At 40.6% G+C, this 25482-nt stretch overlaps 1 protein-coding gene across 1 annotated transcript in view; it reads left to right on the top strand.

Moving 5' to 3' along the window:
- The window catches only part of SLC25A32 (solute carrier family 25 member 32), a 334318-nt gene that overhangs the window by 217158 nt on the left and 91678 nt on the right, over positions 1 to 25482 (top strand). The gene's annotated exons all lie outside the window — the stretch shown is intronic.

Below are 25482 nucleotides of genomic sequence, written 5' to 3'. Positions count from 1 at the left end.
AAACGGAGGGATGCATGGGGTTGGGGACAAGGATGCAAGGAAAAGGCAAAAAGAGAAAGCCAGTATGACTACATAGGAACATGAGGCTAGCAAATATGGCAAAGATAAAGCCTACAGAGATGGAAAGGATGTGGTAGAGGAGGCACTATATAAGGAGGTTAGCAGAAACAACAAAGATGGAAATGGCAATAAAGGTAAGACTTGAATGGGCCTCAGCAATGGTGTAGAGGGCTAAAGTCCTGACTGAGGCCAGTGCAGCCTGAGCTTGATTAGTGACTTAGGAGCGTGACTGAGTAGACAAAGTGAATGGGTATGACTATCCTGGGGTGGGGTGTATGTCAGAGGGAGCTCTTTGAGCTTTGTCAAAAGCTAGACCTTTTAGCAAGACAGGCTGGGCATGTGTTAACACTAGGGGGGGTGGACCATTTTAAGGGCCCGGGATGAGCAAATCATCAGACACACCTCATTGCCTGCTCAGCTGAAATCCATACAGCAGCATGGTGGTAAAAGTGATGGGGATAGGGATAGCTGCCTGTCTGCCACAAACGTAATGGCTCTCATTGCCTTACCTTTTTCCCCAGATGGATTCCTCACTCCATAGGCATTGCAAGTAAGCAGTTACAAGGTAGACTTCCTGAGAAGTTGGTGGGGGGGACTCTACTAGAGTCATGTCAAGGATGGTCTGGTAGGGGCAGTGGAGGGATCCAGTATTGTAAGTGGCATGGCAACTAGCAGAAAAACCTGAGGGCTCAGTGCCACTAGGAGGGGAAGAGAAGGTAAAAGTTGAAAGGGAGTTGGCTGAAAGGATTATGAAAGCAAGTGGTGCCATTTTGACTAGAGAACCAGAAAATTGGAAGGGAGGGAGGGATAGAACTGGGCAGGTAGAGCAAAGATTGGAGGGGGGGAAATCATAAAATATTAGGAAATGGCAGAAGTTACTGAATACATGTTTTTCTTCATTTTTCACAAAGGAAAGCAAGAGAAAGGTTTCATGCCGGAAGAGAGGCAGAGTAGAATGACGAGAGCAGTGGACATACACAAAGACAGAGGAAGTGAAGAGGGATTTGGCTGCTGTTGGGTAGGGCACAAGCACCAGATGGCTCACTTCTCAGTCCTCTGAAAGGTGGCCACTGTGCTAAGGGACCCCCTTCCCTATGAAGATCTTTAACAGATCACCATCTAATGCAGAAGTGTCAGAACTAGAAGATAGCAAGTGTGGTACCTTTTACACTTGGGAGAAGAAAAAACTGGAAACTGCAGGCATGTTAGCATAGCAGTAGATTTCTGTGGGTAACGCCTGCATTGTTTCTAAAGGATAACAATATTTTATTTATTTATTTTTATTTTACATTTGTTGACTGGGCTAGACTAACTGGATATATGTCCATATTCAGTAGAGGCCCGGGGAGAAAAGCTCCAAGCATTAGCAGTGACAAAGATTACAATATATAGTAATAGTCAAAATAAATTACAGCACATTGTTACATTGAGGTTCAAATAACTTATACAGAGTCCTTAGTAGGTTAAAGCTAAGATCAAATACAGAGAGCAATCATTTGAGAGAGAGCAATCAACAAAGAAAAAAAATATTGAATTGTAAAAATTTCTTATTTTTTTTTTTTATTATGACAGGTATGTGACATAGAGCAGTGGAGTAGAGAAGTGTAAAGAGAGCAAGAAGGGGAAAGAGATATCAGTCAGGGTATGTCAGTCAGGGTTAGAGCAGGGACAAAGCCAGTGAGTTTTAAGATATTCTTTAAGATGCTTTTTAAAAAGATGAGCGGAAGCAAGAGATGAAAGTTCACTAGGAAGGTGGTTCCAGCTTTTTCCTACTGTGTTGGCGAAAAGTGAGTCCCCAGGTTTGTTGTTAGATTTAATAGTGGAGACTAGAATCTTGTTAGCTGAGCGTAGTGTTGCAAGATATTTGTAAGGGGTAATCAGATTAGTAAGGATTGGGGTATTATTAGGGTGATAAAGGATCTTTTGGGTGATAAGTTGTTGACAAAGTAGTAGGTTCTGCAGTTCTAACCATCCCAGTTGTTTGAGGTTGTGACAGTGGTGAGTTCTAAAGGGGGTGCCAGTAGCAAATCTGGCTATGTTATTGTAACTGGTGGAAGGTTTGGCGAGGTTGTTACTAGATAGATTGGTATATATTGCAGAAACATAGAACAGGGTAGAGATCAGGTGGGTCTGGGCAATAGTGATTCTGGCTGAAGGGGTAAGGAAGGGTTTGATTCTGTAAAGGGTGCCTAGTTTTTTTGTTGATAGACTTTATTGTAGAATTAATATGGTCATCATAGCTAAGGTTGTTATCAATTGTTACTCCCAGTAGACTGGTTGTAGTGTCAGGGGTTATGTTAGTTCCATTGTTAGAGGTTACAGTGAAGTGTAGAATAGGTGATTTCTGAGTAGGAGCAAAGAGCAATAATTTTGTTTTTTTGAGGGTTTAGAAGGAGTCAGTGTTGCATGAACCAATTTTCAACACTGTTAAATACTGTTTGAGTGAGAAACTGGAGAGAGGTTATGGACTTGGCTGAACAAATTAAAGTCGAGTCATCTGCATATTGTATGCAGGTGGCTTGAGGAATTTTGGTATGTAGATCATTAATAAACGAAAATAGAAGAGGTCCTAATATAGTGCCTTGTGATACTCCAATGTTTACAGGGAGGGAAGTAGAAAGATTATTATCCCAAAGTACTGCTTGCTGTCTGTTTTCAAGATAGGATTTAAACCATTGTAGTGCTTGTGTGTCAAGTGATTGGGCTTTTAGTATGTCAATAAGCATGTTATGGTTCACCATATCAAAGGCTTTTGAAAGGTCAATAAATAGTGCAGAGGAGAAAGTATTATTGTTACGATTTTTGTTTATGGAGTCAGAAAAGGATAGCAGGGCAGTTGTGCTGTGGAATGGCCTAAAACCATGCTGGCAGTTGGCAAGTAAATTGTTATGGAGAAGGTGGTCAAGTAGTTGTTTGTGTATGCAATTTTCCATTATTTTAGCTATTGGAGAGAGTAAGGCGATAGGCCGAATGTTGGAGAGCTTGGTAGATGATTCACCTTTGTGTAGAGGGATGATGTGAGATACTTTCCATATGGAAGGGATTTTGCTTTCTAAAATTGTTCTATTTATAAGGATGGAGATGAGATAGGCAATTGCTTTAGCTGCAGTTTGCAGGAATTCTGCTGGAAGACAGCAGAAGGGGTGCATGGTTTAAGTTTTTGAAGGAGGTTGCAAATGAGGGATGTGGGTACAGGTTGTATATGAAAAGTTGGAGTATTATTGGTATTTAATGGTGGAGTGGTAATGGGTGGTAAAGTATTAGCTAGGGTTAGAATGGCTTCTATAAAATAGTTGTTAAAGGCATCAGGTATCTGGTTAGAGTTATTATGGTTGAATCCTGAAGGGGCAAGAGTTTTAGAGTGGCCTGGTTTAAGAAGTTTGTTAATGCCTGACCAGAATATTTGTGTTTTTTGTTGGTGGGTTTGTTGAAGGTGAAGGTAATAGTCTTTTTTGTCCCTGAGAATGTCTTTCTTGGTGGCATTTCTTAACTGTTTCAAGTAAAGGTGATCTGATGGACTTTTGGAGGCTCTCCATTTGGCCCAAATTTTATTTCTGACTAGGATCTTTTGCCTAGTATGTTTTGTAAGCCAGGGGGCAATTTTGGTTCTTATTCGGGAAGAGTGAATGGGGGAGTGGTAATCTAGGATTTGAATGAATCTAGTATTAAAGTAAGTCACTGCTTCATCAAGTTGACGATGAGACATAGGTGACCAGTCACATGCTTTCAGTTCGTTTTGGAAGCTCTCTGGATTAAAGAATTTTTTGGAGCGGGAGGATTTAAAATTATTAGTATTAGGGCTGTGAATTTTTTTGTTTAATGATATAGGTTAGCATATGGTCACTGATATTGTCGGGAAGGGTTCCTGGTTTATAAGTATCATGATGGCTGTTGAGAAGGATCCAGTCTAGGGTGGTTTCCTTGTTGCTTGGCTTATGGATTCTAGTAGGAGTGGTTATTATCTGTGAGAAACTGTGAAGATTTATGTGATTGGCAGGCTTAGTGGAACTACAGGTTGCCCAGTCTATATTAAAGTCTCCTAATACAATGGTTTCCTGAGGTAGGTGGGTAGAGTGATTAAGTATGTTTTCAAGTGTATTAATATTATTTTCAGGAGGGAGATGTGTGCAAATTAGATAGATGTGGAGTTATTGATTTGTAGCTTGGCAGTAAGGGTTTCTGCACTGGTATCTGAGGGTAGCAGCACATTGAAGGGTTAAACTTGGAGTTCAGATTTATACAAAATGGCTACTCCCTTTTTGATTTTGTGGTCATATATCTTAGGATGTTATATCCAGGAGGGGCAATCTCCTGGTCCAGAGTAGAGGGTTTTAGCCATGTTTCTGTAATACAGAGAATGTCAAATGACTGCACCTCTAATAGTGCATGTAGGTGGGCAATTTTATTGTTAATGCTGCGGATGTTAAAGTGAGCTATCAGGAGGGAGTTAGATGGTCTATTAGGGGTAGTAATAGTAGGAAATGTTAGATTGTGTGGGTTATTGGGAATATTAGTATTGGGGCCAGGGTTTGGATGAATATCACCATCTAATAGGGGGTGATGTAGAGGATATTGTACAAACTTAAGGATTTTGTAGTAATTGATTAGAGTTTTTTTTTTTTTGACAAGGAAGTAAGTAACATGGTTAGATATGTGGTACTTTGGAAGTATATAGATAAAGGTGGCAGTTATGTTACTATGTTTAAGGGAGTTTATGTGAGAAAGAGGTAGAGTTTGTTGGTAGGGGTGGTGTTGCTCAGGAAGAGAAGAATGTTCAAAGAAGGTTAGTGTGTATGGAATTGTAAGAGAAGCAAGAGTTGTAGTTAAGAGTAGTAGGTTTGTGAATAAAGATGTATATGTTGGGTCCATTAGAATGTGTAGAAAAGGAGTTCGAATATGTTGGGAGAAGGATAGAGGTGTGTAGGAATAAAGGTGGGAGAAGGAGAAAGTGTTATATGAGATGAGGTAGCTTGAAGGAAGAAGTGAACAATAAACTGAATAAAAGGTGGTTGTAAGAGTGAAGCTGCAGACTACAGCAATACAGGGTAAGGTGTGGAAAGGTTAGGGAGTGGACCTAAAAGGTAAATTGACTTAATTAAGAATTTGGTGAGGTAGGGGGTGTGGTTGTTAAGTGGAAGTAGTATGTGCTAGGGTGACAATGGGAGGGGGTGTGGCAATAGAAGTATATAGCTAGGACCACTGGGGTGGGTGGAAATTGGGGTAGGGTGGGGGAGTGGAGACCATATTAAAGATGACAACCAGCAGGTTTGCATTGCAAGAAGGAGCTGTCAGTTCAGTCTGAGCCAGTCTTCAGACTAGCTTACAGGTGACCTTGGCAGGGGTCTGAAAGTAGAGATGGTCTTCCCAGATATCAGCAGTGCTTGTGACTTGGTCCCAAACAGTAAGTTGTTAGGAAAACTGGAAGGAGTTGGGGGTAGACCAAAATTATGGAAATGAAAACTGGAGGGGTTAGGGTAGGGCCAAGACTGTGGAAATGGATAGCTGCATGGTTTAGTGGAAGGATGCAGATGGGTGAAGAGAGAAGTACATTAGCAATTAGGAAAATAACTAGATGAGTACCACAGGGATCTGCTTTGGGTCCAGTACTCTTCACTTTGTCTAAGACATATATGGGGGAATAGTAAAAGGTCTTTTTGGTGATACAAAGATGCAACAGTGGGGCAACCGTGGGGGATGATGAATAAGTTGAGAGGATTTGGAAAGGCAGAAGTGTGAAAAATGGCATTTGAGGGTCAAAGCATACAAATGCCAAGTGCTGCACTTTTGCCAAAATAATGGTGGCATGAAATATCAGAGCAGGAAAAAAATTTCTGAGTCTTAATCACACCTGGATTATGTCAGCAGAAGCAGCATGATGTAATAGTGGCAGCATGGAATAGAGCACTGTAAAGTTTCCTCCAGAGTAGATTTTAAAAGCCAAAAGGTAAAGCTTCCCCTTTCCAGGATCCTGTCAGACCACAGCTTGAGTATTTTGTTCCACCTGAGAGGCCATACAGAAAAGGAACATCATGAAAATGGAAGCATCCAGAGAAAAGCCACTAGAAAGATCTATGGGATGGAAAGCATGGATATGACTTGAAATTAGAGGAGTTGCAGATTTCCTGTCAATTGAAACCAGAAAAGATTAGGATGGGGGGTGGGGGCGGACATGGTATTAGTGCTCTAAATTATGTCAATGGGATGTGGAGTCATCCCAGACAGGAAGTTGGGCAGGGAAAGAATGTAGAAGCAGCAGATTGTAGGGATTAATTGTTCAGTGCTTCTCCAGAAGTACTTTTTCCACAGAGAGAAGGTTGTATAAACCTATGCAATACTTTGTACAGACAGAATCTGCAGTGGCATTCAAGAGTCTTGGAACAAACAGAAGAGAGTAAGAATGGAGGAGAGGTAGAATGTTAAATGCATTTAAAGGAAGACTTGTTATGCTCATTGTCTCTTTCTGCTGTCACGTAAACTCTGTGAAAACTGAAACAACCTGCAGACATACTAAATTCAAAAGGATTAGCTGTGTTTTTCATGTATGTTCTTCCTTACAGTGTGGCTCGTACACTTGCGAGTGGTCACATGCTTGGAAACACTTAGCTCCTTTGGAAATTGTGTTTAAGTTGATAATTACCTATACTGCTACCCACATACAGTCCATATCCATGTGATTCCACACTGTTGCCATGATCTTTTGTTTGCTTGTTTGTATTCATTTACAAAATCTTTTTTTTTTTTTCTGTCTCTTCGAGTATGTTTTGCACCATTAGCACAGATCTGTAATCTATAAAATTTCTGCCTATCTGCAGATAAAGTAGTCTTCTAACAGAAACTACTTCACCACTAACTCACAAAAAACTTTCCCTCTTTTCACAATTGGCTAATGTGCATCAGTCTGAATGAACTATTACAAAACGAAGTTCAGGCTTATTGGAACAAACAAAAATTTTACCCCCCTAATAACCTTTTATCTGATGCTGTCAATCTTCATTCATCCTTGACTTGTGGGTCACTGTTCCGATACTCAGAACCGGCTCAGCCATTATACAGTGTCAGCCAAAAACTCTTGAGTAAGACTCTACTCTCAGTGGCCCTTTCCCTGTTACCTCAGATCTCGTTGGCCGCTTTTGTCGCAAGATGCGTCATTGCTCTTACAGCCAAGTACAATTTTTTTTTACTTTGAAAGTCTTTTTCACTAATCTTTATAGTTGTATTTCTTATATATTTAGTCTCTACCCACCTTTTTCTGAGTGACTGAGTGCTCTCTTTAAACCATTTTTAATACCGTTTGGTATTCTTGTTACCATCGTTGGTATCCTTTCCCTACCTCATCAGGTAGTTCTATATTTACCATTGTTGGTATTTTCCTTTACCTTACCATTCTCTGGTATTTCTTCCTACCACTGTTGATAGCTTTTTTCCTGTTCCCTTTTTGTGTGAGTGATGGGTGATTGTGTTCCTGCCAGTTGACTACTACTTTTTTTCCATTTGTCAACATGGCTGACAAGCCAAAAGGCACTACAGGTTTCAAACAGTGCCAGGACAGTGGGCGAAAGATGCCAAATTTGGATGGGCACCTTTCTTGTGTTTTATTGTCTGGGTGCTGCCCATTTAGACCAAGAATGCTCTGTCTGCCAGGCCTTTAGTCACAGAGCCTTGGTAGAATGTAAAAATTGATTTTAAAAGGATTGCTGAAGTCTTTCTTTAAAGAAGCCTTATCCAAGTCTGCTCCTTCTACTTCAAGATCTGATCTTGTCAAAAGAAATAATCACTCAGTGCCATTTTCCCCTTTGGTACTGGTGACTAAGAAACATAAACCTTCAGTTCCTTCCACTTCCATGGTATCGAAGGCTAAGGTTCCAAGACTGTCTGAATGGGAACCCTCAGCACAGTCTAGATGTTCTTCGTGTTTCACTGTTGCAGTCATCACACTTGGGTTATCTAAATAAAATGAAAAAGTAGAATCCAGTCTGGCAGCAAAAGAAAACTTTTTAATTAAAATAATCCAAAGTACAATAAGTTGTAAAAAGCAATAATCCAGGTAAGCGCTTTCGTTTGTCACACTGACAAACTTCTGACAATAATAAACATCACTTCCTTCTGTTAAAACCATTTGAAATTCCCTCCTTTCAATACTATTGGTCCATTTCGCAAAAAAACATGATGTCAGCAAAATGAGAGCAAATTCACCCCCCCCCCCACCTTAGACACACAAGACTGAAGCATATCAAAAAGGTGTAGTCATATAAATAAACTGAATATACCTCAAATAATTGCATTATAAAACCATTTAAAACCTTAAAAATATAAATATAATAAACAACCCAAATACTGAGAGTACGTGTAATACCTACATAAATAGTTATAAATGTAAAATAAACCTAAAATAATGAAAAATTATGACCACAATATGCTGAACGCACACATAGTTTGGCGGTGTATAAATGTATATGTTTTGTGTATGAAATACAAGTATAATGAATAATAAAAGTATAATACTAGTAATAATAAAAATGTAATAGTAAATATAATAAGGTATAATAGCCATTATGAATATTGATGATGGAAAAATAAATAATAGAATAAATTATCTCTCCAGAGATTTTAATTTTAATATGCTGTTAAGGGAAAGTGACTTATTCAAGCCTGGCTAAAAATGTGCGCACAGGCAAATTTGCCACCCCAATTCCATTTTTTTCTAAATGGGCTGGCCATGCTCCCCCCTGTCATTGTTTTTTAAATTATCTAAAACGATGAATTTGAACTGATGTGTGGGGTTTAAGCAAATGTGTTTTGCTAAGCATTATTTTCAACTTTGTCTCTAATAGCTCTAAGATGTTCACCCATCCTTTCTTTCAGTTTCCTTTCTGTTTTCCCCACATAAAATCACACATAATGGGTACACATAGCACAATAAACAACCTTTTCTGAAAAACAACAAAATCTACCCATGATCTTTATATATTGCCCATTTACAAGAACCCCAGAGGTTTCTAAAATAAGGTTACAAAATTTACATCGACCACATTTATACATGTAGCCTTGACAGTTGTTATTAAAAGTAGTCTCAAAACATTTCTTGAGGTTGTAACCTTTTTTGTACACAATGGGAGAGGTATATCTAATTTATTCCTGAGCAAAGAATCATTCAACAAAAAAGCCCAATTTTTCTCTAAAATAGATCTAATAGCAGAGCTATCTGAATTAAAGATCGTAACAAAACTACACTTAAAATTCCGATTAATAGTATTATTGTTATTAGTAGAAGTAATCTGATTGTTCTCTGCGTTAGGTATTGTTGAATGTTCATTATCATTATTGCTTGGAATAAAAATATTAGGGTTTGTTTCTTGCACAATGGTTTCATTTGTTAACAAGGGTTTAAAGTGACCGATACTTCTCTTAGTGCGAACCTCCTGTATAACATCATCCACCAAAGAAATTGGGTAACCTCTGTGTAAAAACATGGTTTTTAGAAGTTCACATTCAGATATGAAGTCATCCCATTTAGTGACCATTCTAGCTGCCCTCACGAATTGTCCCTTTAGGACAGCTCGTTTCTGTGTATGTGGATGGCAGCTTTCGTAGTGCAAAAAATTATTACTGTAGTTTCCTTGCGGAAGATTTTTAATATAAAGGAATTTGTTTCGTAATCTTTTCTCAATAGAACATGTAAGTAAGAAATCTGGTTAAAATCCTTGGCTGTAAATTTTAAAAAAGAAGTAGTTTGATTAATATAATTCACAAACTCATCAATTAATGTACTTCCTCCATTCGACAAAATAAATATATCATCTAAAAAGCGTAGATATATCTTACAATACTGAAAAAATTTAGATAGGAAAATGTATTGTTCTTCCCATGCACACATGACTATATTTGCATATAGGCCTCCGCACAGAGAACCCATAGCTACTCCCTCATTCTGCAAGAATAATTTACCGTTGAACATTACAAAGTTGTTTTTAAGTACAGTGTCCAGCAGTTGTTCATACAGCTTGATTTTACTTTGTGTGAAGCCCCTTTTACTCAGGAAATTATTTACCCATTCAATACCAGTCCCATGTGGTATGACAGAATATAAATCCTTTACATCCACAGTAATTTATATATCTGTTTTATCAAATTGGGCTTGTTTTATCCTGGTTTGAAAGTCCCAAGAGTCTTTGCACAAGTGAGATTCTGCCATAACAAACTGTTTATTTTTCCATCCAAGTATTTGGCTATAGGATTAGTTATCTAACCTTGTGCATCAACAATGGGTCTCATAGGTGGTTTTTTAATGTTCTTATGGATTTTAGGGACTCCAAGCAGGACAGATGTCCTGGGATGTATTACAGTCATGTAATTTAACTCATCCATATCAATACTACTCTCAATAAAAAGATAATATAAAATGCCCCTTATACGCCTGTGTGCTCCATTCATTTCATTTATGGAACTTGGGCTATAACTATGACTGGTTAAAATTTCTTCCATGTTATGTAAGTAATCACTTTTATTAAAAATAACCATACCACCCCCCTTGGCAGGTTTTATTAACCTGATATTTTTAGAATTCATTATTCTCAGTTCTAGTTAGAGTGTACCTCCTTTTGCAATGTTTGTCAATAGTTCGGAGGTCCAATTCACACATTTTTTCAAAAACTTCTAAATTAGGGTGTAGTGGTGGATTATATGTACTGGAAACATAAAATGGATTGATCAATTGCATATTTGGCTAAAATAAAAAAGACAAATTAAGTTTACGCACAAATAAATTTAGATCAATAATAGTTTGAACTAGATTCATGTTCTGATTAGGGACAAATGTTAGCCTCCTCGATAACAAATCGCAAGTAGATGTATCAAATTCTAAACAAGACTAATTATACACAGTAAAATCATTTGCTCTATTAGTCAGAATTTTAAGTTCAGGGTGAATGTTAGGGCTCATTGCCTGTGACCTCGCCATGGTCCCTTGTAGTTATTGCCCCTCCCCCTGTTCGTGTAGGACACGTTCCATTGTTGTTTGCCCCTGACTGGCCAGCTGTTCCCGGCTTGGGGTTTATACTGATTTTGTTTCTGTTGTATCCTTTCTGATCTCCTCAAGGGGGGATACATGTCCATGTCTAAAACATTTTCATTGTTCTCAGTCGCTTCATTCCTGTTGTAAGCTTGGCCCTCATGTTGATTGACTAGAAGAGAGTTATCAGTCAATTTTGAACCCCATTGCTGTGATTTTGGGGGTGGGGGATATGCATTGTTCTGATATGCAAATACATCACATTCAATTTTTTTGCTTTTCCTTTCTTTAATTATATTCATTTTCTCATCTATTGATTTAAAAACTCTCTCATAGTCAAAGTTATAATGATTAAACTCTGAATCTTGTTTCACTAATTTATCCAATTCATCAGCTTTTTTTTGTTAGAGCTTCAATGGTTTTGCAATTGTCATTAATAACTAGTGTCATATAATCAGCACCAAATTTGTTGAATAATTTCAACAATTCATTATGTAGGCTTGAATTAGATATTAATCCAGTAGGAAAACGCCAAACGCATAGCCCTTTAGGCACTAAATTCTTCCTTAAACATTCACCAAAGTAAATGTTGTCCATTTTCAGGCTTTTTATTTTCATTAATACATAATCCAAATTGGACAATTTGTCCTGAAAAGATTTTTATGTACCTTGTGAGAGGGTATTTGCGTGTGTAAATCCAATTGTATTGTTGAGCCACGCTGTCAGCGATCTCCGCTGTGCAGAATTTGAAAGCGCTTACCTGGATTATTGCTTTTTACTTTCTGTACTTTGGATTATTTTAATTAAAAGGTTTTCTTTTGCTGCCAGACCGGATTCTACTTTTTCATTTTACTTGGTTTTGTGTGGCTCTTATTGCACACACTGGTTATCTGCCTGCAGGTAGCCCTCAGTCGGCCCGAATACCAGAGACCTAATATTTCTGTCGGTTGCTGTCGCCCCAGGACTGACATCAGGTTGTCAGGGGTATAAAAACAGGCAGCCGACGCCATTGCATCAGTCTTTCTTGCTGAGGAGCCCAAAGCAGAAACAGTCTGCATGCATGCAGGTCGGCCGCTACCTGAGTTTTTGTTTCTGAATTGAATCATCCTGAAGTCTTCTAAAGCTTTGGGGATGCTTTTTTCTTGCTCTAACCAATGTCAGAAAAAGTTAACAATTGTCTCGCCTGTGGAAAGCAAATACCACACCAAGATTTCCATTCTTACTGTGTCACCTGTTTAGGCCCAGACCACGATGTACCTCGCTGTCGGTTTTGTGCTTTGTTCAATGCTCAAACTATTTGTAGTCAGGCCCTTATTATCACTAAATACTTTCGCTCTTGATCTCCATATTCTGAAATGGCTTCGGTAAGCCATCCGAATACCGATCTTCTGAAAAAACGTAAGGATAAAGACAGAGACAGACCGCACAGATCCAAAACTGCCACCACTGATGCTTCTGTTAAGCTCGTCGCCAGTTCAGCGGTACTCAGTGAGGTGCTTTCACAGCCCCTGGTGCCCACTTCGATGGATTTGCAGGCCGCTACCTAGACCCATTCAGAGTCCAGTATGCCGCGAGACTCTTCTTTGATTACGGAACCTTTGGATGGATGTCTCTACCTTGGATGGGTCCAGAGCCGCTATGCAGGCACCGGCTTCTGAGGAAGTTCTTCGCATTACCAATATTCGACACAAACCGATTACTTCTTTCACGTCTTCAGTTCTGTCTAAAACTGCCGAGTTTCTAAGGCCAAGAGTACGAGCTACGTCTAAAAAAACGACAACCCAAACTAAAGCACCTGCTTCCTTGCCACAACATCAAATGCTTAAAATGGCAGAAGACCTGATTATGCTGATTAGCGGAAGCCAGCCTTCCCCTGCTAAGAGAAAAAGACTTGTCCCCAGCAGCTTTAACAGACCAAGAGTCTGACGACTCTGAGGTATCTGAATATGAAGACATGTCTTTATCTGCTTATGAGGATTCTGATGCAGTGGAATGCATTCCCTTTGCTTCTCCTCCAGAGGATTTTTCTTTTGGTGAAACCCTACATACTTTAAGGGAGCATTTCCACTGGGAATGCCAAGACTATCGTTAGTCCAAAAAATTTGCCACAACATAGACCTTTAGCAATACCCTCAGTTCTGGATGTTGTGGATGATGTCTTATAGAATCCAGTCTGACTCCTGATACTTTACCCACCTGCTCCTAGGAAATCAGACCGGTACAACAGAGTTCCTGACTCTCACAAATTCCTTTTCAAAAATCCTACTGCTGACCCAGAGGTCATCTCCCAGGGGCCTAAAGGTATAAAAGCAGCTACAGCTAAGAATCCCACCCCTTTGGACAGGGATTCCAGAGCTTTAGACAGATGGGGTAAAAAAGTATACACCTCTGCAACCCTCACCATTAGGGCATTGACTTGCCAATTTCACATGCTGAAATACCAGCAACATATTATGGAACTTATTAAGCAAAAATTAGCTACCTTTACAGACTGTGCAAAAAATAAAGAATTACAAGAGCTTATGCATTTTGCAAGCTAAGTCAGCAAGCATACTTTGCAATGTGGCTTTGACGCCCTAGAAGCATCTTGCGGGGCAGCAGTCACTGGTTCTGTACTGAGAAGGCATGCTTGACTTAAGGAGCAGATCTTGCCAGACCATGTCAAATCAAAATTACTAGACGCTCCTTTGAACAAGGATAATCTGTTTGGCACCAAAGCAGAAGAGTTCTTAAAAAGATGGAAGAAAAAGCTAAATCTATGCAGACAGTCAAAAGGTTTCTTGCAAGTACAGCCTCCTCGATTCAGTAGGCATTGCCCCTCAAAGCATTGGTCCTTTCCAGTCCCCACAAGGCCATCTCAGACTAGACCCAGGGGAAACAGACCCCTCAGACTACAGTCTGAGTATGCAGAGATCTAAGCAATGGAGTGCCTCCACTTCAAAAACAAGGAGTGCTAAGCTACCCCCTTACGGAAAGAATTCACAATGACTTCTCAACTCCACTCATCACCTCTGCCCAACTGCTTGTGCCCCTAGGAGGAAAACTTACCCATCATGCAAAAAACTGGACTTCCATCACCAAAGCCCGATGGGTCCTCAACATTGTATCCCAGGGGTACAAATTTACTTACACTCTCTGCCAACCCCAAAAGAGTTCCCAGACCTTCCTCCAAACCAGTGGGCAGAGGCACAACACCAAGCTCAATCCCTGCTCTCCATAAGAGAAATTCAAGCTGTTTCTGCAGAACAGATAGGTCAAGGGTTCTATTCCAGACTTTTCCTGGTACCCAGAAAAGAGGGCACTTAGCACCCAATCCTAGATCTTTCCATTCTAAACACCTTCCTGGTGGTACCAAAATTCAAAATGCTCACCCTTCAGCAGCAGCTTCCTTTGCTGGCCAAAGATGCCTGGTTAGCCACCCTACACCTAAAAGAAGCCTATCTGCACCCTAGTACCTACCCATGAACCTATAAATAATTTTCTTGGGTGGCGAAAGCCAGGGTATCTTTTTGGTTAGGCTTGTATAGGCCTTAGGGCCGCTAACCTAGTACCTACCTATGAACATCCCTATCAGGGTCTCATGCCCGAAATACCTACACTTCAGGGCAGGATCTATGCATTATCAGTTTTCTGCACTTACCTTTGGCTTATCCACTGCTCCAAGAGTATTCACAAAATGCCTGGCTCCAGCCATTGCCTGCTGCAGACAAAGAAAAATTCAAATTTACCCATACTCTGACGAATGCCTGATTCAGGCAGACAGTCAGGAAATGTTGTTGCAGCACCTGACATTTGTAAAGAACCTTCTAGCCTCCCTGGGGTACACTATAAATGAAAAGAAATCAAAACTAGTCCCCAGTCAAAAGATTGTATTCCTGGGAGCAAGCTTTGACACAGCATCTCAGATGACATTCCTTACTCCAGAAAAACAAGCCTATCTGACAGGCTACTTCACTGTAATGGCCACCAGAACCCAGCTATCCGCAAGAAAATCCTGAAGGCCCTAGGGCTCATGACCTTTTGCATCCTACTAATTCCATATGCCAGACTGCATATGAGGAAACGTCAGTGGTACTTAAGTCTTTGGTTCCAACATTCTCAGGACCTGGAAACTGTTATTCCCATCATACCTGGTCTAAGGACAGAGTTTCTGTGGTGGGCAGCAGCATGCAACCACAACAAGGGACTTCCCTTTGCTCAACCCCATGCCACCCAGACCCTAACCACAGACGCATCAGACTATGCCTGGGGGGCACACCTGGACGACAAGTGCATTCAGGGCCAGTGGAGCCCAAATCAAATTAATCTGCACATCAACCAAAAAGAGATGCTAGCTATTCATCACGCTCTAACAGCTTTCAGATCCCTACTCTCACCAGGACCCCTGCTAATAAAAAACAGACACCACAGTTATGTGGTGCATCAACAAGCAGGGGGAGGGGGACCCACTCTAACTCACTCTGCAGGCTAGCCATGGCCGTGTGGAACACTGCCTTGGACATATGCAGGTCCATCTGCAAGCTCAATTCCTGCCAGGCAAACAAAACTCACTGGCAGACGACTTAAGCAGAAATCTCCTAGACCCACACTAGTGGCAATTAGAACCCAGTACCTTCAGCCTTCTGATTCAGAAATGGGGGACCCAGAGGTAGACCTCTTTGCCTCCCCTTGCAATCACCAGCTCAGTAAATTCTGCACCAGGACACCTCACAGCAGAGCCTGGAAAGTGAATGTCCTATCCTTCTAGTGGGTAAACCTCTCAATCTATGCATTTCCCCCTCTGCCCCTTCTCTGAAGAATATTGCTCAAGATAAGACAGGACAGACCCAGGACAATTCTGATTGTCCTGGACTGGCCACACCAGCACTGATACCCACTACTGCGCAGCCTGTCACCCAGGCACCTACCCCAGAGCCCGACCCTCCTCACTCAGCAGGGGGGACAGATCTTGCATCCGCAACTGCAAACCTTGAATCTTGCAGCCTGGCTTATTCCTTGAATTCTCCCCCACTGACCAGCCTAAGCAAGCAGGTACTGGACGGCATTCCGGAAGCCAGAAGACCCAGTACAAGGAAATCCTATGCTGGTAAGTGGAAAAGATATTGCTCCTGGATTCGATCTAAAGGTGAGGACACAGCACTGCCCTCCCTACTTCTAATCCTGGATTACATAGCAGATCTACTCCACAGAGGCCTATCCTTCTCCTCCATTAAGATCCATGCCTCTGCCATCTTGGCTCATTATAACTCTGAGCCACCTCTCTTCTCTCACCCTCTCATCAAACAGTTCCTGAGAAGGGCAAACAACTTAAGGCCACCAAGGAGAGCACCCACCTCTGCTTGGGACCTTAACTTCCTAGTGGAAAAGCTCACGCTCCCTCCCCCCTTTGAGCCTGCAGCGTCAGCAGAGTTAAAATTCCTGTCTTGGAAAACAGCCTTGCTTCTGGCCATCACTTCAGCTAGAAGAGTGTGTGAGCTACAGGCACTTATGGCTGTAGAACCCTTCATTATTTTTCATGCTGACAGGGTCTCCCTCAGGACTAATCCTTCTTTTATGACTAAAGTGGTGTCCAGCGTGGCTCTTAACCAATCTGTCCATTTGCCAGAATTCTTCCCTAATCCTCAAAGTAAAGGTGAAAGGATCCTGCACTCCTTGGATGTCCACAGACAGCTCATATTCTACCTGGATTGGACTAAGCCCTTCAGGAAATTTGACCAGTTACTACTCAGTTTTGCACCAGGGGCAGAGGGCAAGGCCGTTTCAAAACAGGCAATTTCCAAATGGATAGCGCGTACTATCAATTTCTGCTACAAACACCATGGGAAACCAACCCCATAGGGGGTTAGAACACACTTCACTAGGGCAACTTCTACCTCTACAGCATTCCTCAGGGGAAGTCCCTACCAGGAACATTCTGGAAGCTGCTCCCTGGAGTTCTGAACACACATTCACCCAAGCATAACAACCTGCCTATATTTTCAAAATCCGGGGTGGGTTTTGCAACAGCAGTCCTGCAGGGCATACTAGCCAGCCCAAACTCTTCTTGACTGCCTTCACCCTTTCTTCAGCTTTGGGAATCAACCCAAGTGTGATGACTGCAACAGTGAAACACGAAGAATATACTACAGTTGTGTACACTTACCATAAATGTAGATGTTAGAGTGTATTCACTGTTGCAGTCCTGGTTTCCCTCCCGTTAGCCCCCCCTTGTCTCTCTCTCTCTCTCTCTCTCTCTCTCTCTGTCTCTCTCTCTCCTCTCCATCTCTCTCTCTCCTCTCCATGTATATTACTCTCACCTTACAGGGGTATTGGTATTTATTTTTACTGGTGGTGATTTCCCCACCATAGCTTAGCTCCCTGTTGGGGGGCTCCTGACATTTGGGGCAAGAAAAACTGATGTAATGGTGTCGGCTGCCTGTTTTTATACCCCTTATGACCTGACGTCAGTCCTGGAGTGATAGCAACCGATGCAGGAATACTAAGTCTCTGGTATTCGGGCCAACTGAGGGATACCTGCAGGCAGATAACCCAAGTGTGATTACTGCAACAGTGAATACACTTGAACATCTACATTTATGGTAAGTGTACACAAATGTACTTTCTACAGCACCACAAGTCTTGGCATCGGCACCGACTTATTTAATTTCCAGTGCCGACCTCACTTACTGCACCGAAGCAGATGCTACCCACCCCATCTGTGCTGAAACCAGAGATAGTATAGTTATGCAGGACAAGATACTCGCCCTCCATCGATCCCTTTCTGGGACATTCTCCCAGCCCCTTCCTGGAAAGGCCAGAATTCCCTTCTGGATTATCTGTCCATTCCTCCAGGAGTCGCACCGAAGCTGACATAGTGAGGTTGGTGGATCAGTTCCTTGTGGCCAGGGGTCTTTCCTTTTCTTCCCAGACCTCTCCCCCCTCTGGAGTTGGGGTGTCTTCTCCCAGGACTCCACCTGATCTTCCTCCTCTGACCTCCTTGGGAGGCTTAGAGCTACCCACTTCGATCCCTCTGTTTCCAGCTGTTCTGGTAGCGACAGGATTTCCCCCTTCAGTTCTAGGATCTGCTTTGACTCCTCCGGTTCCATTGGAGCAGATGGATTCCCAGAGCCATAGCTCTGCTGTTAGGTTTGAGGGTTTCGGATCTGCTCTGGCTTTTTATTCTGAGTCTTCCTTAACTCTGGGTACTTTGGCAGCTGTGAGCTCCTCCTCAGTTCCTGCTTCAGATGAGGCTTTCTCTGAACGGGGTGACCTCTGTTTCGAGGTTGTTTTTCTCTGTTCTGGGCTCCCATCCCTCTTCTGGTGCACCTGCCTTCTAAGTCAGAGAGGGCATTGGCCTCTTCGGCATCTCAGCTGGCCCGTACTGTATTGGAGTTTCATTTGCAGGTACCTTCAGGTCCAGAATTGCCTCCATCCTCCATGCCTGGACAGCGAGCACCAAAACTGCACGCTACCCCATGTACAGGGCCCTTCTTCTGAGTCCTCCTCAGAGATTCCCACTGAGAAGCCACCCTGGAAGAAGACGTGCATGAGGAAGCACATAGATTCCCCTCAAAGAATCTGTCAGTGAAAACACAGACATCGATGATGAGGAGGGTTCCCCCCAGTCACCCCCAGAAGATGTCTCCTTTGGAGACATCCTTGAGATCCTTAAACAGAGGGGTAACTAGCATCCCAAAGATCCTACCTCTGAGGAATCCGTGTACTTGCAAGCATTTGGTGCTCGCCCGTCTACTTCCTGTGTGACCCCTCCTGCTGATGATCTTATTAAGTTGATCGCACAGCGGGTGTAAAAGGTTCCTGATTCCATACAGCCAATTCCCCGGAGACCAGACAAAATTTTGTCAGCCCCTGAAAATCAACAGCATTGGGCAAAGGGTTTAGCAGTAGGTGCTGTGGTGGTGGCAGCAGCCACTAAAAAAGAATTTGCCGACAAGAGTCCCACTGTTCATCCACCTAACCCAGAGTCTAGGATGATGGACATGTTTGGAAAGTGGGTATATGCTTCATCAACCTTCGACTTAAGGTCTTTGAATTTCGTGGCACATTTCACTAGACACCAGAGAGATCTGATTAAGGAGTTATCAGATACCATTGCTGGAGCCGTGTCTTAGGAGGTAGAGGATAAAGTCGCCTGTCTGCTGGCCACCCTGGAGTCCATTTCAAACTTGTCCATCATGCTCATTGTACATGCAGCCAAAGCGACGACTGGAGCAGTGGGTTTAGGCGTTGCCTTAACTCATTCACTCCGGAGCAGCTCAGGAAAAGCTGCCTGCTTAATTCCACCATAGGAACAACAGTGCAGCCTGAGCGCATTTTCAGAAAATCCATTTGTAATACCATACAGAAATTAAATGTTCATAACTCTTTAACTATAAGAGCTAGACTAAAAATGTAAAGGCGAAAGTTGTTCAGCAGACACTGACCTTTCCAACAGTGTAAATGTTGATAGTGTATATCAAAGTCATTAGTAAATATTTGGCAAGGAATGCTGATATTGTGCATATTTTTTACCTTTTTGGAAAAACAAAGCATAATATCTTGGTCAATGTACCATGCAGACCCATACAATTTGAATGTAATTTGTTAGTATGAATATCAGCTTTAAAATGATACCTTAACCATTACTGTGTGATGTTCCTTTCTTGAGATATTCACAGAAATATGATTAATATATTATTTTTCATAATTGATAAACAAAGCATAATATCTCATCACCTGTAACAGACAGACCCTACATATCAGTGTAGAAGTTGTGCATCTGAATGTCAGCTTCAAAATGATGCATCATTTGTGTGATCACCATGCTCCCTTGCAAAAATATGGGCATAATAATGAAAAGTATTGTAAATGTATAATTTTCATAATCATACAAGACTAAACAAACTGTGATATCTGTACATGTGTAGAGTGCACATACACAGTTCTTTTACCATGTTGTAAGGCGTAACACTGTCTTCAAAATTAGGTATTACTTGGCACACTGACATGCTCCCTTGCAAAGTTATTTACCAAAATATGAAAAAAAATCATAATTTTCATAACCTAATCCCAAACAAACTTTGATATCTGCACGTGCCCAACATACAGGCACAATTATTTTACCATGTTGGAACCAGCAATACTGTCTTCACAATGAGGTATTACTTGGCACATTCAGATGCTCCCTTGTAAAGTTATTTACCAAAATATGAAAAAAAATCATAATTTTCATAACCTAAGTCTGAAGCAAACTTTGATATCTGCACATGAGTACAACATACAGGCACCATTCTTTTACCATGTTAGAACTATCAGTACTGTCTTCAAAATGAGGTATTACTTAGCACATTCAGATGCTCCCTTGCAAAGTTATTTACCAAAATATGAAAACAAATATAATTTCCATAACCTAAGTCTGAAACAAACATTGATGTCTGCACATGTGTACAACATACAGGCCCAATTATTTTACATGATGGAACTATCAATACTATACATGTACACATACAATACATATTCGATTGTACATGCTAGCACTCTCCTGAAACAGTTGTTCTTTCTCAGCATCTTCACCAGCTTCCTACCACAGTTATTTGCCAAACTCATAAAAATATATTTTACACAACACATTGCATAATAGAGTTTTACTTACCATACTGGTCCCTACTTGGTCATGGGTGTTTTCCATTCTTCTCACAAGCTGCATATTGCCAATCTTGCATTGCTCTCCTCACGCTATTGTTGAGGTCAGTCAAGAACAAGGCAATGCCTTCCTCAGTTAGGTGAACGCCATCCCTTCTGAACAGATGAACATCTTTTGTGGTGATGCTGTCAGGACAGATTGTAGATCCACCAACCTTGTGTATCAAGCCATGCATGAACCCATTCTGTAAATGTCTGGGCTTGTGCACTGCCCATTGACAGTTTGCTGTTTTCCACATCTAATGTAAAGGGTCTTGCCCTGACCTACATACATTTACTACACCTGAAGGGAGGGAAACTGAGTGGAGAGCTCAACCAAGACAACATGTGAAAAGACTAAGACTGCCCCAGGCTTTGCCTTTTTGCATGTGTCCTTTTCCGGAGGGAAGCACTACATCACAGTGGCAGCCCTGAGGCCATTTCTACCTAGGACAGCAGCACTATGGGACTGAACTGAAGAGTCTCCAAGTTCCCAACTGTAATCCAGGTCAATCACAAAATCCATGGATGGCTGGGTATGTCCCCCGTGATGCACCCACCAACATAAGAGAAGTTGGCATAAATCTCTGAAGAGAAACCTTCCTGACCTTGGTGCATAAGGGCTTGGCCAGTACCTGACAAGGGGGCACAGAAAGGGCACATGTAAATCCCCTCTAAATGAACTACAGACAATGTATGCAGATGCATCACCCTATCTCCCAAGAGAGGCCACTGCCATACTGATATATATAACAGATATTTATATATATATATATATATATATATATATATATATATATATGCATATTTGGAGTATAGCTAGTTGATGAAGAATGGAGGGAGTGGCTTGCAATGACTACAAATAGAGAAAAGACACAACCTGGCTTGTGCATTCGTCAAAGTGATAACGACTTCTACTTATGTGAGTAACAGTGACAGCAGCTGAGACTTTTACCAGTAAGTGATAATAACTCACTGCTGTATTGTAACTGTACTTATTGCTAATGTGATAATGACCCTCTTTTCAGTACTGCAAAGTTATGCATGCTCAGACAAAGGTGATACTTGCTGCACATAACCTGTTGACTAGGCATTCATTATATTACCTTGTGCAGCTGTTGTGTAACACAGACTCATTATCAGTAAGGAGAACACCTGAGTAATTCATTAAAATAGTATAACACTTACATATTACTGAGCCCTTCCTCCCACCTAAATTCCACACATGACTGACAAAGCCAGGAAAAATGCACAAAAAATATGGTAGCTCCATGCTGGCAGTTGTCAAGAAGTGATAACTTTTATCTCACTCATGCAACTACTAATCACAAATAGAATAATACAAGCAGAAGTGATTTCTTGTCTGCTTATTTTACATTACACTATTAATTAGTCAGTGGTATATCTGATGTCTTATATGCTGGCATATTACAGTATAATTACATTTCTGTGCTGTATTCTAAGTAATGTAACCATATTTAATGCAACATTACCATCAATAAACCCTTCAGCAACCCTTCCAAGTATGCAGAAGGAACAAAATGACAGATTACTCCCAATGACCCCTTCAGTAGTATATCTGAGTATACACAAGAACTAAAATGAAACATTTGCCACAAAGCCAAGTGTGAGGCTAAAATAGCTACCCAAGCCAAAAGGTAATCACAAGGCCTTTTTTGTTGCATTTGTAATCTCAAAAGCACAACTCACCAGTGCACTGAGCTGATTGTGAATATAAAGGAATTGTCTCATGCACAACTTGTGGAGAAATAATTCATTTGTCAAAACTAGAAAATCTCTACATTTTGAAAACAGTTGTAATTAAAATTCTAATTTCAACGATCTTTGTTTGCAGTTTTTTGAATGTAACTTGGTCTGTGCAAAATTCTCAGTACGTACTTTCAGCCTACTGCTTGTTACTTTCACCACCCACAGACATGCTTGAAGCCTCTTACCCCCCATTTTTCTAGACTCATCAAAAGCTTTCATACTCTCTCCCATCAGAAACACTTACATAAACTGCCATCCTTAGGGTTCACGAACTCATCACTACAATAGCTCCATAACTACTTGGTGCAGAAGAAATGAAATGGTAAAATAATTTCTCTACATTCTAGACAATAACTATTGGTTACAAGGATCTATAGTAGGCCCCAAACATAACCTGTTGAGTAGGCATTCATTATATTACCTTGCACAGCTGTTAGGTAACACAGACTCATTGTCATCAGTAAGAGGAAGACCTGAGTAATTCAGTAAAATACTATAACACTTAGATATTATAGAGCCCCTCCTCCCACCTAAATTCCAAACATACCGGACAAACCCAAGAAAAATTCCCAAAATATAATGTAGCTCCATGAAACAGACTGTCTACCCTGCTTGGATTGATGATGTATGTAGGCAATGAACACAGGAACTTTACCAAGCAAATGGTATAAGATCATGATCAGAACTGTGGAAGATGACAAAAAAATTGAGTGGTCTGGGTTAGGCACGCACAGGCAAATGATGTTTGACATTATGGCATGTACCAGAGCTAACGTGTAGTCTTGAGCACAGGAGCTTCCAAAAATTATGTCATATTCTGAGTTTCAAACGAAAACACTGCACCAGCCAAGGAGTCCTCGGTAAATAATGAAAAGGAATGATGAAAGAAAAACCTCGGACTCACCACGAAATGAACTAAAACAAACTTTAATTGGTAAGCGCTTTCACGTCCTCAGACCATGACAAAATGTTAAAAACAGCAAGCTTAAATAGTAATACATCCTGACTACTTGAGCATCATTAGTCAATCAATTATCCAATTAAGCTTGAAAAAGAAGCAACATTCTTAAAGGAAAATTGAAGTTTAAAATTCAGCAGGGGTATGCCCAGAGTAACTTAGTAAATGATAAAAAATGATGAAAAAATACATGTTGAATCACAATACATTTAAGACTAGCAGCAAAACCTTCTTTAAAACAAACTTGGTAAAGGCATTTACCTAGTTAAGACTCATTTATAGAGCTGTACTAATCTAATAATAATAAAAAATACTTCATTATACACAATGAAGCTAAAAATTTTTGTAAAATTGTGCAACATTATTAAAGCATATAAAATATATATACATAAATATGTGCTTAGACTTCAGAAATGTAACCAAGCTTATATCAATAAATATGCATATAATATTAAATACCAAGCAAACATTATAACCAAGGACAAGCTGTAAAATGTAAATGCACCCTGAAATAAAATAAAATAAACGGAACAAAAAACATGGAGACAGATCATTTTCTCAATGCTAAATGTGATCGTAAAGAGACATAGGAATTCAGTCCAGGGGGATAGTGTGCTTTCAGTTTAAAAAATCCAACGTAACTCTTTAGTCTCTAACAAATTCATAAAATCCCCACTTTTCTCATTCTTTTCAACTATTTGCAATACTCTAAAAACAAAAGAATGGTTAGGAAAAAGAATAACATGTTTGGCCAGTGCATTCAGTTCGTTTTTATTCTTAATGTCATAATAATGATTGTATATTCTGTTCTTAAGCTTCCTCTTGGTCAAGCCAATGTAGAAAGCTGAACAGGAGACGCACGTTGCTAGGTATATTAAGCCCATGGTCTCACACGTGGCCTCAAACCTAGGTTCAAAGGAATAATTAACAGTGGGGTGTCTAAAAGGTTGTTCCTTAGAGATGAATTTGCAATAATTGCAACTATTACATGGATAGGTGCCTTGTCTAGTGTAACCGGACGGTTTCAAACGTGACGGTTCTGGCAGCTTATCACACAACAACATTTTTAAATTGCTGTTATACCTATAGGTAAAAATGTTTTTTTTCCCCACCAATTCAAGAGTCGGTTGATCAATGGTTAGAATCTTCCAATTATTGGAGACAATATTTCTCAAAAAAGAAAATCATTGGTATAAGTAGTTAAAAAATGTAATCTATCCTTTGATGTTCCATATGACCTTTTAAAGTTATTGTGCATAGAGGTGACAACTCTATTCTCCTTGTTCAATGGAGGGGCATCCCCCAAAACCTCCCTTCTAACATCCTGAACCAGACGTTTATCATAACTCCTGTCAATAAAGATCTTTTCCAGTCTATCCGCTTCTAAGGCTAAATCTTTCTCATCTTTACATAACCTGGAAATTCTGAGGAATTGACTTTTAACAATACCCCTAAACATGTGACGTGGGTGCATACTATTGTAGGACAGGATAGTGTTCTTCCAACAGGCCTTCCTATGAAGATTGGATACCAGCCTTCCCCTTCTAATGTCTAGAGTAATATCTAGAAAGTTTACTGAGACATACGATGCTTCTATAGTGAACCTGAGAAAATGTGTAGTTGACTCAAAATATTCTTTGAACTGAAGGAACTCATCTAACGTCCCATCCCACACAATTAAAATATCATCCACAAATCATTTGTACAACAAAATCTTACTAAAACTAGGATGATTAAAAACGAACTGTCTCTCCCACTGATAGACCACCAAGTTGGCGTACGTATTAGCACAGGGGGTGCCCATAGCTACACCCATCTCTTGCAAAAATAAGCACCCCCTGAAGCTAAAAACGTTGTTATACAATATCAAATCTAACAGTTGGCAAATGAGTATTACTTGACTGTTGTCAAAGACTGGAAATATTTGTAATAATTCCCTGACTGATTGTATGCCCTCTTCATTGGGTATGCTAGTGAAAAGACTTTGAACATCCATGGTGATGAGTAGGTGCTTGTCCCTCACTAG

Source organism: Protopterus annectens, chromosome 3.part0 (assembly GCF_019279795.1).
Source record: "Protopterus annectens isolate FY-2018-M chromosome 3.part0, PAN1.0, whole genome shotgun sequence".
In the NCBI taxonomy this organism is placed as follows: domain Eukaryota; kingdom Metazoa; phylum Chordata; order Ceratodontiformes; family Protopteridae; genus Protopterus; species Protopterus annectens.
This window is presented reverse-complemented; position numbering and strand designations above follow the sequence as displayed.